Here is an 18,850-nt window from a genome sequence, read left to right on the forward strand (position 1 = left end):
TTGCCAATGAAATACGGAGCATCCGACGCTGTGAAAAATGCACACGAAACAGTGGCAACGTGTCCGTTGGCCGTGGACATTTGTTACACTCTTGCGCCTCGCTTTCGCTGTAAATAATGCAGCGACGCGGTGACTCGGCGACGTGTTATTTGAACATCGCGCGGGACGATGAAACGACTCAATAGCGATGAAAAGTAGATTCTCGTAGACTAAACAAAATCAAGGTTACTTGGGAAGCAATTAATTGTAACACGGTGAACTGAATTTTCGACTAAAGTCAGCAGAGACTCGCAAATGTCGCGAGCTTTTACGGTTCAATCGTTTCAAATCGCGATTCTGATTTGCACTCGAATAGCGATTTGAAATCATTTTTCCACGAAATTGTATTATATTTAAGAAATTGTTGAGAATTTTATGCAGAAGATCTTAAGTATGATATAATATATAATGATTAAGTATGATCTGGTATATATGATATAATAAACTGTAAGTCGAAAATTGATTGTTATATGATGTTATTTCTTAAAGAAAATAACAGTTCCTATAACTGGCTCATTGGTGAGGTCTGTCGAGTTGCAGTTATGGTAGAGGTATTACATTTTTTCGAAAGTATTAAAGTATGAAATTGATTATTATGAAATTAATTAAAGTATTAACCTTTTAGGCACGACGCGCCATTATAGTGGCTTTCGCGGATGTCATCTCTCTGAACGACGCGTCACTATAGTGGCTTTCGCGGATGTCATCTTTCTGAACGACGCACCACTATAGTGGCTTACTCTAGTAGCTCACTCGGTCATCGTTTGAATCAAATAATCGTCTTCATATGCATTGTTTCACACTTCTTTTGACTTCACATCGATTTGCAATATACAGACTCATCTTAACAATATAACTGTATCTTAACAATATACAGACAGAATATACAGACACTCTGTACAGTACATATCAGACTCTGCCGTCCAGAGAAATAGCCTCGCGCAGAATTCAGCCGTACCTAAAAGGTTAAGATATCGTTATAATTTATAATATATTATAATAAAGAAAAAGTATTGTGTGCTATATAACCGAATGACTGCGTACTCAATTTTGTAATACCATTTAAACGAGTGGAACGCAAAGATCGTAACGTAATAATGAATTTCTCATAAATTCATTACATTTTTTCAGCGTAGTCAAGCTGTTGCGTCGTACCGTGCATCGGACGTACCCAGGGGTCTGTTTAAATTGCTAGCAAGGATTTTAATGAAATTTTCTGAGAGATTCAGCTTGGAGTCTCTTAAATTCGAGGATAAGCCGCGTAAAATAAAATACGATGACCGAACGCCGGAAGGAACGCTGAACGATCCAGTCTGGACTGAATATACGACACAGTTCGAGGCTGCCTCGAATCCAGCTCTCCCGCTGGAAATTTGCCCTAACTCGTTCGACCAGTTAGCGACCGCTGGCCCCATAATTCGCGAGAACAGTATTCGAAGCGCCGCGCCGGCCACGGCTCATTCATAATGACCACACGAAAAACACCTCGTTGACGGCTGCAGCGATATCCCCCCGGAATCTCCAACAATTGGTCGTTCCGGAATCAATTAGAACGGAGCAATTAAGGCGTCGTGTAGATTTGAAATTCGGCTGAACGGCTCGGCTCTGAGGTTGTAGGATTTCAAAGGGTCCTAGCCGAAACGGAGCGGCTTAAAGCATCTGCGACATTTCCATGTTTGTCCTCCGAGAGGCGTTTTTGCTACTATGCAGGTTTATGGTCGCTGAATAACGCCCGTAATTGCACTGCACAAAAAATTATGGCATAAAAAATGACCAACTTTAATTGACGATAACTCTCCGAAAGATCATCGTAGGATGGTGAGTTTTCTTTGAAATTAAAGCTTGAAACCTCTCTTTTGAGATAATCTTACGGATTTTATGTTTGATGCACCCTCACTGAAGTAATTAATTTAAACGTGAAGCTATGTTTGTCATATTTAAAATTACCACGATTGACGAAATGCAGGGAATTGCAAGGTTTATTTTAAAGTGCTGCAACTTTGCGACAAAAAATTGCAGCCACGTTTATTTTTGTTTAAATTAAACGGGAGGGATCAAACTTCAGTTACATGTAAACGGCATTTCCGAAAAAAATTTTACGAAGTCCGTGCACGTCATCAAACTTGGCTATTTTCAATATGACAAACATGGCTTCACATTTAAAGGGTCAGAATGGTACAGGTGCATCGAACTTAAAATCTTAGAAATACTGTCTGAAAATAGAAGTTCCAAGCTTTAACTTCAAAGAAAAATCATCATCCTGCGACGGTCTTTTGCGGAGTTATCGTCAGTTAAACTTGACCAATTTTCATCCAAAATTTTTCTATGCTATAATTTTTTCTTTATGTGTGCGTTCTGCTACTATTATAATAATATGTAGTTGCTATATATAGAAATATAACATATGATGTGCGCTTTTAACTTTTATAAGAAATCTGCATTTTTAGCGATTTTTCATTTTTTGCAACCAGGACGATCGACTTCAAAAACTTTCCGAAAACTTTTTGAAAAATGCACATCGTTGGCCGTAACGTGTCACATTTTTTTTTTTTTTTCGTTTACGCATGCATTTATGCGTTGGCATATGTACATTGCCTCGGATGCAACCTATTTTGAAGGCAATAAGATCAATTTTGATGAATATATAAGTAGTTCGTGTTTCATTCACAAATTCCCGGTACTTTTTCTTACATAATTCAAAGCCAAGAACATGAAAACTTCGTTTTACCATTTTAACTTGCTTCGTTCCAGGTTCATTGAAGTTCTCCCTCCCGGACTATCTTAAGAAAACTCTCGACCCCTTTCTCAGGCAACCGTAAAAAATACTACGATCTCATAAACGAGTATTAGGGCTGGCAACCGCAAAGGAACGTAACTAAATCTCACAGACAGTAAGCCCGGGAGAAAGTCATCGAATAATCTCTGGAGCAGGGTCTGATAGGTCATCCTCTCGCTTATGAGTGCTCTGACAGGTTCCGGGCGAAACGCTGCTTTCAGAAGATTCACCCTTCAGCCGGACCCTTACTCTTTTCACCCTTTCAAGCATCTTGAATCGAGAAATCGTCCTCGGCCGCAGCCCCGGCAGATTCTACTGCAGAATTTCTTCGAGTGGAAACACTTTTGTCTGCTGGATAAGGTGGTTGAAACATTCCTCAAAGAAGCTCCATAGCTATAAAGTTTGTACCTTTGAATGTTCGGTCACTTCTTGTCCCAAGATAAATTACTTCTAGGAACTGTCTACATTTACTTCGACGTTCGAGACGATTTTGTATTGTCTCAATTGACCGTGGATTTTATGCGTTTAAAGACAAAGAGAAAACTCGTGAAACTGAGGCCCCTCTTATGTTGAAAATGGCGTCAATTGAAACGTCGGTAAAATCGTTAAAAAATTGTTTTCGATACTTTAGCTAATACTAGCTTAAAGATTAAAGTCTCCTGTTTACAATAATACCTCAAAACTTGATCTACGATTTTTGTTAGCCCTTTTATCAAGTACGAACGAAGATCATGTTTGACTGCGTGAAATGCTAGTATTGCATATATGTACCTGTCATTCAAACCTTGATGAAACAATAAAAAAAGATTGAAGATCAATTTTTTTGGAGTTGTTTTAAAGAGAAGGATTCAGTCTTCGAACCAATATAGATATTGGTCTTCGTCAGGCGCAACAATTTTTGGAAATTTTTAGAGACGTTTAAATAAAAACATTCTCCAAGTTTCTCACCTGTTGTGTCATAAAGGAAAGTCCCGGGTACAATAAAAAATTGTAATGTTCTGACTATTTAAAATCATTAAAAGAAATAAAGCTAGCAATAATAATAACCATTCGCTGAGGAAATTCGTGTCTTCGTGCTCCAAAAATTGCATCATTTATAATGAATCTACTTTCGGTACAGCGCCAAGTATTAACTGCACTAAGGTGCTTCAGTCGAAGTTAATATTCTATAATGCAACTCTATACCATAGCTTCGAATTTACGCGTTTATGACTAGCACGTTTCAAGCCCGATTCCACAGGAATGCTCCGCTTGCTGCCGGCACGAAGAAAAATCCGAGGAAATGATCGCGCTTAATAACGGAGTGTCTGTTCACGAGCGGGCTTTATTCGTGGCATTACTTTCGCGTTTAATAGTTATCGCGTACCTCTCGCTCGTCGGGGACCATATCGGGAATGATGCGTCGCATGATGTTTGTAGGGGGTCCGAGCAATAAAAGCGGCGAGTAGGGCGAAGTTTCGAGTAAAGAATAAGCCGCAGAAAAGGGGCTACTTTTATCTTCGATCTCGCGCGAGGCTTCGCGTTTATTATCCGTCGTTCGGCCGCGTACAGCGACGGTTATTTGCAGAAGTGTTTCGAAACGATATACCCGGGGCCGGTTCTTATCTTCGTTGCAAAAGACCGAGGGAGACGCGCGCGGAGCGAGATAGCAGCCTGGGAATCACAAGAACGTCTTAATCGTCGTTAATCTAATTTAATAAAGTGATCGTTTCCGCGAGGACAAGGCGAGAACTACTTGAGTGTCTCGCGTAACAAGAAGTGTCGAGGGAAAGTTTGACACGGTGATTAAGCAGGAGGGTCGAGAACGGTTTAATAGCTCGAAGAAGCTCTTCCGAAAAAACATCCAGCGAAAGTTCCCCCGTGGAAAAACGACGTTCACCGTATGCTCAGACGCTGCTTCGAATTGAAATCCTTCTAAATCCTTCGAGAAATTTTTTTCGTTATTGAAACTAACGTGGATTCGTAGGTTGAACCCTCCTCTTTACAGCTGTGCCTTGAAGCATCGTCTATGATTTTTTTAAATCATTTCATGAAACACAAATGGAGAACATGATCGACTGCCTAGCATCTTCAGGATGTTTCTTCACTCACTGTAAAGTCTTCGATATTTGAGCAGCTATAATTATGTCAAAAGTGGACATACGATCATTATCTTCTACTCATTTTAAAGCTTAAAGTCACCGTTTTCACATACTTTCATTCATTTTTCTTCAGATTTTGTCCATTATGTACCAGGTGAGAAACCGGAGACATTTTTTCGCTCGAAAGTAGCGCGAATTGAATCGTCTGTAAAACCTACGAAAAATTTTTCTTGTAACTGAAACTGGCCTCAATTTGAAGACCGAAGATTTCCCTTCACAACGACATCTCGAAATTTAACCCATGATTTTTTCAAACCGTCTTATGGAACAATAACAAGGAACATCTTTCACTGCCTGAAATCCTCGTGTTGCATTTTACTGTTATTCAAACCTCGATCAAACGGCCAACAAAAATCGTAGATCAAATTTTGAGGAGCCGTTTTAAGGGGGAGGCTTCCATCTTCAAATCGGTATAGGTATCAATCAGAGAAACAATATTTTTAAAATTGCTAAGGATATTTAAAGAGAAACATATCCACAGTATAATTTTTCATACGAAGGACGGAAGCACAGTTTGAGAGCAGTTTGGGAGCTTGAAAAAGCACTTCCGAAAAACGTCCAACGAAAATTTTCTCGGGAAAAAACAGCGTTTACCGTCTGCTCAATGATTTTGTCGAATTTTCCAACTCGTGCTCGCGGTTCAAAGGGAGATGCGTTACGAGGACCGAGTGAATTTTTCGACAAATAGAATGTGCACGCCGTTTCGACTGTAACATCTTTTAATTGCCCTGGATTTGATTTTATTTGCCTCTCCATTGTCGAATTACCGTGTCCCCATCTGTCGTTTGAGTCGCAAGTGGTACAGAACGATGCGACGTAAAATCGACCTCAAGTTTAGTCGAAACAACATTTGCCTCCGCGACCTTTATCTTCCAGTTTTCGTCTTCGAGACTTCTGCCGTTTAGATTTTCTCTCGGCGACTTTTGTCTTTTAGGTTTCCTCTTCGCGACTTTTGTGCATCAGGTTCCGCTTTCGCGACTGTGCCCTGTGATTCGAACGAATCGGAGCTTTACAAACGACGAACTGTTGGAACATCACGGACATCACCGGCGGAATCGCGTTACGATTGTTCCGAGCTGCGGCAGGTGCGCGCATAAAGACAGACAGCAGTTTTACGAGTCGGGGCTGCCATCGAATCGCGCTCGCGGCTGTAAAACAAGTCTGCCAGAAGCCGCGGGCTCCGGCCGCGGAATGGCCCGTAAACGCGAAACTTTCCCGTCGTGGAACGCAGATTGTTTTCCAGGATCTCTGCTAACGCATCCTCGCCAGCGTAGGATTTTAAAGCTCGTCAGACGACGACGCGTCGCGACGGCTCGTAATCATTGTCTAATTCCTCCGAACCTCGGCTACCTTCAACTTCTCCGTCTTCTACCACATGCGAATCCGAAATTCGGTGGCTTTTCTCAACCGAATCTTCGAGATCACCGAAGAAACTCAAGCATGCATCGAATTACTTATTTATTTATTTATTTATTCTTCTACGGAAATAAGACATTGAAACACAAGGAATTAATAAAAATAATTAATAAACTGTGGATCTTCATGTAAAATAAAAGTTATCCGCATCAACTGCAAGATATACGAGACAAATATAAATATTTTCTTTCTTCGATCAGTTTAATAGGTTGAAAGTGATACATTGACAGCCACGGTTTCTTTTAATTTTCTTGTTAATTTTCTTGAAATATGTTATAATGTTACTGTATAATCGCTGCACGCTGCGATGCAATTGACGTATCGTATCGTCATATGAAAATTATTATCTATCGTCGTCTGTGTTATCGATATTCCATTCGTTCCTTCTCGGTCAATGTATCATATTCGAACTATTTACCGTTTCCATTGCGGTGCACTTAATATACATCATTATAAATGCACTAAACCCGCAGCCTATTAATAAATCACAGATTTGCTGGCAGATAACATGATAACAGAGTGGAAGTTCATTGTCGACAATTCGTTGACATTTAAACGGTTTTAACTTCGCAAAAGAAGAAATCATAACTCAATTTAAAGTTTGAAAACGCTATTACGCGTTTATACATTTTCATTCATTTTATTCCAAGATATTTTTGTCCACGATATGCAAAACGGGAAAGTGAAGACACGTTTTCTCTCGAAATTGCTGCTAACTCGAACGTCTCCGAAATCTTTGAAACATTATTTTTCTTTACTAAAGCTGACACAGATTTGAAGAACGAAGCCTCCCCTTTACAACAATATCTCAGAACTTGATCTACCAATTTTTTTAACCGATTTATAAAGGAGGAACGAGGGTTGTGTTTCACAGGTGACATCCTCGTGGTGTATTTTGCATCGCAACAACGTTGCCATTACACCTCTCAATCAAAGCTCGATGAAACGACCAAGAATAATCGAAGATCAAATTTCGAGTAGTCGTTTTAAAGAGGATACTTCAATCTTCGAGAACATTGTAGGATTTCGTCACTGACGAAATTTCTTGCAGTCATTAGAGCCACTTCAATGTTATGCATTTTTTAGGCAAAAGATGTCTTCAGTTTCGAACCTGCTGCATCATTCATAAACATCTTGGATAAAAATAGTCAAAGCAGTTTAAAAGTAGAGGTTTCAAGCTTTAAAATAAGCTCATAATTGTCGCCGTACGACTGTTTCTCCCGAAATGACGACAATTTGAATATCAACGACTATTCGAAGTTCGCTAATTTAATAAAGCTTGACGAAACCGCTAAAAATCAGGGATGCCGAATCAGTCACAGGGGGGTTAATTACGTTCTCCCTGGAGGCTTCTCCGTGGTGTATGATGAAATTTCGTGCCAAGTAGTCCGTACGCTCAGCTTAGGAGGCGTGTTAAACTGTAGAAATAACTTGACGTCGGCGCTGCCGAGTCCACGGTGGCGGTGTTAGTTAGTTTGAAGAGGACTTGTTTGGTTTTATGGTGTGCTCTGTGTGCGCTCGTGACGAATAGATGGGAGAGAGCATATATTACGAGGCAATTGAGAGGGAAGTTGGAATCGACCTATCGCGCCGGTGTACATCCAGTTTTATTTACTCTTCAATTTAGAGGGGAACTCGAACTTGACTCCGAAACTCTGCAAGAATAATCTAGGGAATAGAATGGCCAATCTAGGATCTGACCCGGCTCTCGTCAGGATTTTCCTTCCTCGAATTTCTCGAGTCGAAGTCGCAGTCAAAATCGCAGTCGACGACGAGGTCGCCGCCGAGCAGACTTCGACGAGCGTCTGCGTTAAATGGTCCACGGGTCATATTTTGCATTTCCCTGCAAAATAACAATTGCCTGTCTCGATCGCAAGAAACAGAATTCTTTTTGCAACGATTTCAATACATTGGAAATAATTTATTGACATGCCAGCTGCCAGTGATCGTCAATTGGGATCATCGCGTTCGCGACTGTTTATTAACTAGATCGTCCAATAAGTTCGCGCGACTTGACATTTCCATTATTTTTAAACATTAATCGAATATATTTTATACGTTCTTCATAGAGATTAATATCTTCGATCGTGTTATACCCGTCATTCATAATTAATATCTTCGACGGTTTATACCCGTCATTCATAATTGATTGATTTCATATCAATTCGAATTAATCTCGTTCCTGTTTAAAATCAATCGAAATCAATTTAATCTCGCGAAAAGTTCGAACGTATTCGCGGCCTAAATTTATAGGAGGACCGAATATAAGGAGGTTCAACGAACAGCCTGCCGCCAGACGCGGTGCGTTTTAATGCGACCGTCGTTTTCCGGTCTCGCGTTTCTGCTCGATCGGCGTTGATAGCCGCGCTAAAAATAGGCGAGCTCGCAGTTTTCGCTGGGAAATGAAACTTCCGCCGCTGGACACCGCCTTTCGTAGCTTCCCACCGTCATCGGGTTGTTCTCCGCCGGTGAAATTCCCGGAGAACGGACCTCTGATAAGGAATTAAAGCCATCCGCCGCCCGAGGATCTCCTTGCTTCAATATATCTGTCGACGTAACTCCGGCGAAATTCATCGAAGCCGGCCGCGACTACTCGCTTCATTTTCACCGGAATTTCGCCGCGATCTCGCGCCGCGTGCTCGTGCTCCTGCGAAAATTGCCGGCGAAAGGTGCGCCAGGCCGATAACGTCGAACGGAGACGCGTAAAAATACGAGCTAATCTAGAGAGCCTTAAGCATCGCGACGATTCAAATATCGATCGCGAGCGAGCGAGTAAGCGAGCGAGCAAGCTGAACGCGATAACGAGTGGTCGATAATTTCGCTGGCCGTAATTGTTATTGACTCTGCAACCTCGCTATTACAGATCTTCGAGCTGCTTTCCACCTGCGCGCGGGTCCCTAAGGGCGGAACAAACAGGCTTTTCTTAATTATCGTGCGCGACTGGAAAACAATTGTGTAACGCGCTCCCTTGTCCTAATTGCTCCGAGTCTCTGCCGGCGTTTCTTTTTCGCTGAATATGATCGACGAGATCTTACCCATGTTGTTAGTCGTTAAAACACTCAATTGTTCCGATTGATGATACAGTCTCGTTGAGAGCTAACTTTGTTTTCCAATGGCGCAGACGTTGTTTTATTCTGTTTGTCGTTATCTACTTCGCATCCTTCTGAAATTCGCAACAATACCGGCTCCCATGCAGCCGGCTGAATTTTGTTTTCAATTCCGTGCACGAAAGAATAAAGGAATTAATTAAATTCTATTGTTTCGTGCTCGAAAGATTGAATTTAATGGTACAAAATAATTGATAATGGGATTGATGATGCGATCCACGTGTCATTTACTAAGATTTTCGTAACGAAAAATGTCGTCGTGCCGTTTGTCGATGTCTTCCTGTTATAACGAAATACGGTAAAGACTTCTCCTTATTCGAATATTTATTTTCGAATATAATATTTATTTTATCAGCCGAATGATTATATTATATTATTTATATTATTATATATTATATATCATCTTATATTATATTATATTATATTATATTATATTATATATTATATTATTTATATTATTATATATTATATATCATCTTATATTATATTATATTATATTATATTATATTATTTATATATTATTATTATATTATATTATATTATATTATTTAGATGCATTGTCATCTAGCGAAGAACTTGAATGATATTTTTAAATAACAGAATCTTTTTCTGAGAGATGTTCCATTGTATTGCAAAATATTCTATAAAAAAAGCTAGAGGAATGCGTTACGGGTTGAACAATTAACGGAGAAGCATCGGGACGTTCGTAGAAAATGACATTGCCCAGCACAATGATTAATTCGAGAAATTCTTTTCGAGCGAGGATTTTCAATTTTTTGCGCGTCACAGCTGATGGAAAAAGTCAGCCGGCTTCGCAAAAGCGCGGAGATACGGGGGCTAATACGCCGATAACGAGTTTTCATTAGACTATCAGCGAGCGTGGAGAAAGAAATAATAAAGTTGAATGCGAGTGCGACACGCGCGCATGATAAAGACACGGGCCGCTCGTGAAATCCGAAAATCAGTCTCTGTATTTAAAGTCTCTCGAACAACGTGCCCGGCTACACAAAATTTAAATCGTATTTGTCAATCGAGGGGGGAATCTGGATCGGTTTAAACCCGGCTGAAGAGCTCGTGTGAGTTACTGAAAAAATATATACAATTGTATACACACGTATGTACACATATATACATATATGCACGGTCGATATCCTTCCACGGCGCAATTTTCGCAACGGGGATTAATTCGCGGCGGATTAATAAAACAGCCGGATCACCGTCCAAGTTTTTCCACGGGAATGGCAAGCCGTGGCGTGAACTAACGAGGCAAACAAGCCGCGGGGACTAATTGTTTTACAAAAACGTACTCCCGAGCGACGCCTGCTTTGAGGATTTTTCAAATTCAATTTCCGCGCCTCCTAATTGCATCCTGTCCGACGGAATGCGATCGGACACTGCTGTCCGCGGCTGCAACACAGCTCTGGGACACATTGACGTTTGCTCGGGATCGACGAAAGTGTTAATATTTTATCTCGGTTAATCCGTTGTCGTATTATTCCTTCGACAGCTACGCTCGTTCGTAATTTCCTACCGGTTTTGATCGCGAATTGATAACGAAGATATATTATGCGATTTTTTAATATCCGAACGCTGGCACTTTGCGATGAAAATATATATAACTGTTCTAGGATTATTTATTACTTTATTTAGCAATTTTCTTAACGTATTTTCTACGGTATATTTTGTGCTCCATTCAGATGCGTTAGTCTTTCTATTATAAATACTATATATATTATAATATATATACTATATAATATAATATATATATAATACACTAATATATATATTTATATACTATATATATATATATATATATATATATATATATATATATATATAATACACTAATATATATATTTATATACTATATATATAAATACTATACTATATACTATTATAAATTTATTGTGAAAAACTAGACGGTAAAGTGACGACCCTGGTTCAACGAGAATGTGCAGGAAATATAAGGAGCTACACGCGAGCGACGATAGTAGAAGAGAAGCTAATTGTCGAATAAAAAAATACTCATCCTTAATATTAACATGATATTGTTAATTAATGGTAGGTTTACGGGACCCATCACTGACGGGTTTTAAATTTGTTAATTTACGATTATTGAAATTGAAACGATGCATTTGTCAGGAGTTTATTCAATAAATTAGTGCTCCTTGGAACTAATATTATAATATAAATCGTTCAAAATTCGAATGAATACATGCTTTTATGAAGAGAAAAGTTTTAATACTACGTAAACCTGGTGTTAAATATTATTAATATCATGTCTACAGAAACCGTCTATTATATCGTCAACTTTTCCTTGAGACTTTGTTCTTTTTGGAGAAGACACTTCCACTGTCACAACATATTCATTTCTCATCCGATAGACTTATCTGATAATCCTCCGAGAACTTCAGCTCACGCCTGGATCAACTTGGATCCAAGCTTCGTTCAGTTACCTTGAGTTACCTTGGAAAACGTAGAAAAACAGTTAGATGTTTGTGAACCGCTGTACTGTTTGTTGTTCTTTTACCTCCGCCGCATTTTAAATATTTACCCTGCGTTATAAATCAATTCTTGCATTTTATTTGTGGTTTCGGTAAATCTGCAGTTTAGAGATTTAGCTGTAAATGCGTTTATTTTTCTCCGGTTTGTTTGAAACATGCTTTATCTCGTTATTAACACTAAACCTACCGAGCAGTAATACTAACTGGCATGTACTGCTTCACAAAAGTGAGAAGACCGAATTTATTTAGAATTTGTGAAGTTTTTATTATAAAACTTGCTCCAATAATAAAAACTTATTCAAGCGTTTTCCACGAAGGAGTCTCGAAACTTTGCAGAATTGCAAAATAAGAAAGCGGTCACTTTGACCGCGGTAGGTTTAGTGTTAAAAATAAATACAAATCGGTGGGGCTTGAAAAACTAACGTGCTTTCAGTAGGTTTTTTAAAAACCGTGACTCTTTCTCCAAACAATAAAGATGCGCATGTTGTTCTGCATCTAAAAAAAATTTCTTCAATGCTCAAATGATTAAGATCTGCTAAACTAAGCTAATCAAGCTTTGTTACGTGACGCGACATAAATAATTCTTGTAATTTTGTACGATTGTCAAGGCAACCTGTTAAAAAAAAAATGTTAACTCGATCCAACGCTTAATTGAACGATGTAATCATTTGTTTTAAAAAAGTTCATTTTTCAACAGTTGGATCGTGTGTGTCAAATTTTGCGATCTACGAAATACAAGAGAATTGTAAAGAATAATTAATATTATAAATTTGAACTTCTCAGTCATTATTTTCGTAACATCGTTAAGATTGTTTTGTAACAATAACAAGATTGGATTTATTCAAACTTCACTCGACATCTAATATGCTCGAGCAACTAAGTTTCTTACAGAATTTCTTACGCAAACACTTTTACAATTTCAACGAATGCGAAAGAAAAAATCAGGAAGCGATCGTTTTGATTGGTTTGCTAGTTTTGTTATTAATTAATCCCTTGCACTATAATAATCTACTTTAAATTTCTTTTGAGTAGTAACAAAATTTAATTATTTCGTTTCAAAATCTAGAATTGAAAATAAATCGAGATATACGAGATATACAAAAATTGTCTCGATCTATTAAGTAAATTATTAACTTGTCATGAAGATTTCACACATAATCTACTAAATATGAGCGTTATTATTAGTCTGCGAATCTTGATGCAAAATATAAAGTTTCATCTACTGTGAGAGACAGTTGCCAGCTTTACAATCAATTTTTCTTTTAATATTAACAAGTTCACACTATTACATCGATACTCTCAAATTATTGTAATTTGACCATTCTTTTAAATTGTTCTGGTTCAATTAGGGAAATTATTGTACTTCAATTATGTGCAATTTTTGCGATAATCGACGTGACAGTCGAACAACTAGCATCGATATTAGCGAGTTTTCGTGTCGAAGATCTCGCGTCGAGGACGAAGTAGTTCAGAAGTTGCGAATTTCATGCGATCCGTCCAGCATTGTTACAACGTTCGGTGGCCAGGTTGTACCGTTGCAACGACAACAGTCCTTTGGCCTTATAGCCCTGCAGCGTGCCGATTTGCATACTATTTAAATGCACCGAGCGAAGGCAGCCAAAACTACGCGAACTGATTCAAACGTTGGCGTGCCGGAGCGCCGTTAAATCGGCCGTGCCAATTAAAAGCAATCGCATTAGGTGGCCCGACCGATCCTGCAATTTCGATGGACCCGGGATTTAGCGCAACGTCCTTAAAGCCTGTTAATAGACGCACAGAGACCCGTGTCGCGGCACCCGTAACAACGTGTACAACGCGCCGCGTCGGCTAAGTCGCGCGCGAAAGTTCGCGCTATCGGAAGAGAAGGCCTATGCGCCGAGCCGAGCTGGCTGTACTATCAATATTTGCACGCCGACTGGCAAGGTGAGCACCCGAGGAAGCAATATCGAGCATCGGAAGTCAAACACACGAGCTACCAGTGCGGCTACGCGCTCCGTTACGCCTAGATTTTCAGCCGTCAAGGATAATCCGTCATTTCGACGATGGATACGCCATTTTCCGACATCCTGCGGCGTACAATTTCGGCTACGGGATAGATCGATTTATCTCTGCCTCTTCGACATCGATTTTTTTTCCCAGTGATTTATTCGGGCGAGTCGATTTATATCGAATATTACGTGCAGAAATTAATTTCATCCGCTTTCGGATTCGGGATGTTTATATTGTACGAGAAGCTGCATTAGGATGTGACGGAAAACATGATCGAGAACTTCATTTTAGTAACGTGTATTTTAATAAAATTTAGTAACATTAATGATTAAGCTAACAGTGAGACAGAGTTCTTCGTGGAAGTAGATTTTGAATGTTTCTTGAACGAATTAATTCGATGCGTTCTAAAACTCGGATTAATTATATTTTATGCGATCTGACAATGCTGAAATTTGTATCTCTGAATTCGCAAGCTTCCTTTAATTTGTCTGGAGAAATTATAATAATACTATACAATTTCGTAAGAATTAACGATTTGCTTAACAGTGAGACAAAGTTTCTCTAAACAGATTTTAAGTGTTGCTTGAACATGAATTAATTGAACGGGTTTTCAAACTCGGAAGACATTTTTATCTCTGGATTCGCAAGCATCCTTCAATTTTCCTAAAGAAATTGTAAAATAATCAACGCGTAAAGTAATCAAATTTAGTAATATTAACAATTAACGTAACAGCGGGGCAGAGTTTTTCGTGGATGTGATGAATTTCGAATGTTACTAGAAGGATTTAATTCGTTCAAGTAACAAAATAAATGCGCGAATAAATCCGCGTTCTCCGGCTCGGTTTATTTGTGTTGTACGCATAGGATCTGACGTTGGAGTGATGGAAAAAAGTTTTCCTAGACAGAATATGTTGAACCCATTTCAAGAAGTTAAACCTGTCTCGCTGTTGAGTGAATTATTACGTTGCGAGAACGAATTAATTTGACACGTTCTTCAGTTCTGATTATTTAACGTATTTTAGGAAGTTAGAATTGTTTATATGGGTTCGAAATAATTTTATGTGTCTTGAGACTACCGAGTATCATCCTTTAGATGTAGATAAATCAACGACGAATTTATAATTTTGAATAAAGATGAATTTATTCCGGTGCAAGCTCCGAAAATCAAGATGCAAAATCTTCTCGATGATAAAAGAGAAACAACAGAACAAAAGGCTTTTCCACATTGTAAGCGCGACGATAATTCGGTACGTGTGACTACAAAGTTACACAAAGACCTGGGAAAGGTTAATAATTCGTCTAACAGTGAGGTAGGTTTGTTTGTGGAAGTAGATTTATTTCGGAAGCTACTTGAATAAATTAATTTCATACGCTGCCCGGCTCGGATTATTTATGCCATACGAATTTGGCATTCAAGTAACGGAACACGCTCCCATGAATTGTCCCACATTTTCCTGAACAGATTTTTGTCTGTAATGAGATTGTTTAATCTCGGCATAGCAGTCCGCCTACCAATGGGGCAGAAAATATAAAATGCCTTAATGAATTATCTCATCAAATTTGGGATTAAACCAATTAATTTTGCTGGCTAAAGCGAAGGATAGACCAAAGGTATTATTAACGTTTGTTAACCGGAACTCACCCTTCCACGTTCGATCAATTTTAAATGGTATAATTAATAGAGATTCGCGTCGGGGACATTTAATTCGGCGGTGATCGTCTGTGTTGCGGTACGAATTTTTGCGCGAAACAGATGGAACTTGTAATTATGAACGAGCAGTCTGTAAATACTCCTCAACAACGGTGTGGATTATTTATATAAACATCGCAGCATCCGCGGGTTTATTATGTTAAAAATTAATCCTCGCGTTCTATTCGCAAAAGCGTTTGGTATCGGTGTTACGCGAATGGAGCGGAATCGAAGTGCAACATCCAATTATTGGAATCAGCTTATTTGCAGCTAAATGGGAACGTATATAAATTCTTAGCGTTGAATTAATTCTCGGCAGCAGAAAGTGCTTTAATATATCGAGTGGCTTTTTTCAGACAAATTGATCGGAATGGTGCGCGAGAAATTAATGAGGAATAAAATCGCGAGCCAGTATTTATTCGTACCGAGTTGCGAGGCGCGATCATTTTCAACCGTGTCGTCATTCGAAACTGAATCATCCACGTTAAAAACCAAGGCGAACTACTTGCGATCGCTTCCTTAAAAAAAATATCTCATTTACAATTTCAACGGAACACTTTCCTAATGCCGATTAATCCAGTAGATTGATCTGTCAGTCGCATCAACTGCCACAAAGTGAGAAAATAAAATCGGACAGCCTGTTTCCGAGGCTTCAGGAGAAATAGATCGTTTCCCCGAGAAATCTCAATCACCGCGGAACGATCGAGCCCATCGATCAGTTTCTCGCACGCCACTGACGAGACGAACTTTCAGCTTGAAACTTACCGAGGTCTCCAAGCCACTTGGCGTTTCCTCCTGGCGATAAAGATGTTTCGTGTCACTGCGGATCACCGGGGTAGGCGCGAATCCGGGGAGCAGGACGACGAAAACAGAGATCGAGGGGAACCGCGATTTTTTATTCACGGTTCGTCGGGGAGGTGGGGAAACCAGGCGACGAAAGAGAGCAGAGATCGGCGAGAGAGGAAGAGGCGACCGCGTCTGCTCGTCACCGCGATACTACTGCCGAAGGTTGCTCTACCCACGCGGGAATGAGCGACCTGCGAACTCTCACCCCCACCTACCCCCGATCGAGTCGCATAGCGTGCCGACATCGTCGGCCCCCTGGATCCTCGATCCTTTAATTTCGATCTCGGTGTCTGACCACGCGCGATCCCTGACCTACCTCCGACATTTTATTACCCGTCTTCGACAACTGGCAATTTCAGAGTCATTAGCATTCGAGACGGGCCACCGATCCGATTTGTGAGGAACACTCTTAATCGGCCAGATTTAATGCCGATGGTTTCAAATGATCCGAATTCACAGCTTTAAATTGTTTTCAAGCTTGGAATATCGTTCGAGCTGGATATTTTTAGGCTTGTGTGATCCAGAAGTTTGCAGGAAAGCGATTTCGAAGCATTTTGTTAGTGAGAGCGAAATTAAATTGAATTCTTTTAAGGATGTCGGAGCATGAACATTAAATGTTTTTGTAGCAGAAGTCGTTCTTTTTCTGAATTGTAATTTATGGAAAATCGACTTCAAAATTTATTGATGGAAGTGTGAAATTGAATATCATTGTTCTAAGAATGCGGAAACGTGATCTTTAAATATTCTGATAGCAGAAGTTATGATTTTTGAACTACGGGTTTTTGAGCAAAGTAACAAATTTCTACCAGGATTGCAGTTTTTGGAAAGTCGACTTCAAAATTTATTGATGGGAGTGTGAAATTGAATATCGTTGTTCTAAGAATGCAGTAACGTGATCCTTAAATATCCTGATAGGAAAAATTATCATTTTTAAACAGTGGGTTTATGACCAAATAAAAAGATTTTTATTAGAATTGCAATTTCTGGAAAAGTAACTTCAACATTTATTGATAGGAGTATGAAATTGAATATCATTGTTCTAAGAATGATCTTTAAATATTCTGATAGCAAAAATCATCATTATAAGACTGAGGGTTTTCGAAGAAATTCAAAATTTCCTATCAGGATTGCAATTTCTGGAGAAATAACTTCAACATTTTTTGATAGCAATGTGAAATTGAATATCATTGTTCTAGAAATACAATAACATGATCGTTAAATATTCTGACAACAAAAGTTGTTACAAGGCTGTGGGTTTTTGAGCGAAACACAAGTTTTCTATCTAACTTGCGATTTCCGGAAAATCAATTTCAAAGTATAGGAGAGAAGTGTGCAAATAAATGTAAAATTGTTGGGCAGTGTATCCATTTGAGCGAACAAAGTGCATCTATATAATGTAATTATTTCTCATGTTGCAACTGTTACAAACTGTTCTGAAACGAACGAGAATCTACATGTTAAATATTGTCTTTACTCGAGTAACGAGTTACACTCGTCATCATGCACTTAGATAAAACAAGTGCATGACGAGCCTCATTCGTCAAATACACTCAAGGGATTAACCTTGAGAATGCCGGCATGATGCTGTATGGAATCACTGATTGTACCGTATTTTAGAGAATGGGCAGTTCCCTTTCATCTGATTCGTTGTGTGAGAAACAATATTCATTGAGAAAAAATCATTCATTTTCTAAATATTTCTTCTCACGAATCGATGTTTTTCAAAATATGGTAGAATATTTTTCACGAGAACCCACCGAGTTTAGTGTGCCACAGCAATATTCCCATTTTGGCTGGCACTTATTTCAACAACGTTGACTTTTTCATCGACGACCTCAATAAATTCAAAAGTCAATTTCATAATGTTATCAGAAGCTACGATGCTTAATTTTTAGACAGCAAATTGTTGCGCAAAATAAGAGTTTCCCATCGGAATTATAGATACCCTTTCTAAATAAATACGTCAAACGATAATTTAGGTGAGTTATAGCTACTTTAAATTCGACTGAACAGCCAGAAAAAAGTCCTCTGCTCAAAGAACGCGAACTTTTTTACTGCGCTAAACAAATTCCACTATATTCTGACTTCCAGCATTGTTGTTCATATTTTTTTCAAAAGCATAATAACCCTAATGCGATTCTGTCATGAATTGTCGATAGACCTGGCACATTTTTCTAGCATGTCGCTTAATAATTGATTTTCCAAAGCGTCGGTGCGCTCGGCGATCGATAAAAATTGTATTTCCGTGTCGGGCGAACGCGTTTCCCGGCGATGTGTTTTCCGTTGCTATTGTGTTAATGGTTGGGGCCATTTCGCGCCGACCATTGCCTAATTTGTTTCCC

The 18,850-nt window shown here is 39.1% G+C and overlaps 2 protein-coding genes across 3 annotated transcripts in view; one reads left to right on the forward strand and one right to left on the reverse strand.

Annotated features, from left to right (window-relative positions):
• LOC117225156 (neuropeptide CCHamide-1 receptor) overlaps window positions 1–16,670 on the reverse strand; it is a 58,286-nt gene extending 41,616 nt beyond the window's left edge. The window contains exon 1 of the mRNA XM_033478486.2: window positions 16,428–16,670. The gene's annotated coding sequence lies outside the window, so the exon portion shown is untranslated. The remainder of the gene's footprint in view (window positions 1–16,427) is intronic.
• LOC117224871 (neuropeptide CCHamide-2 receptor) overlaps window positions 1–18,850 on the forward strand; it is a 140,204-nt gene that overhangs the window by 50,783 nt on the left and 70,571 nt on the right. The window lies entirely within an intron of this gene.

Source organism: Megalopta genalis, chromosome 4, assembly GCF_051020955.1.
Source record: "Megalopta genalis isolate 19385.01 chromosome 4, iyMegGena1_principal, whole genome shotgun sequence".
Taxonomy (NCBI): domain Eukaryota; kingdom Metazoa; phylum Arthropoda; class Insecta; order Hymenoptera; family Halictidae; genus Megalopta; species Megalopta genalis.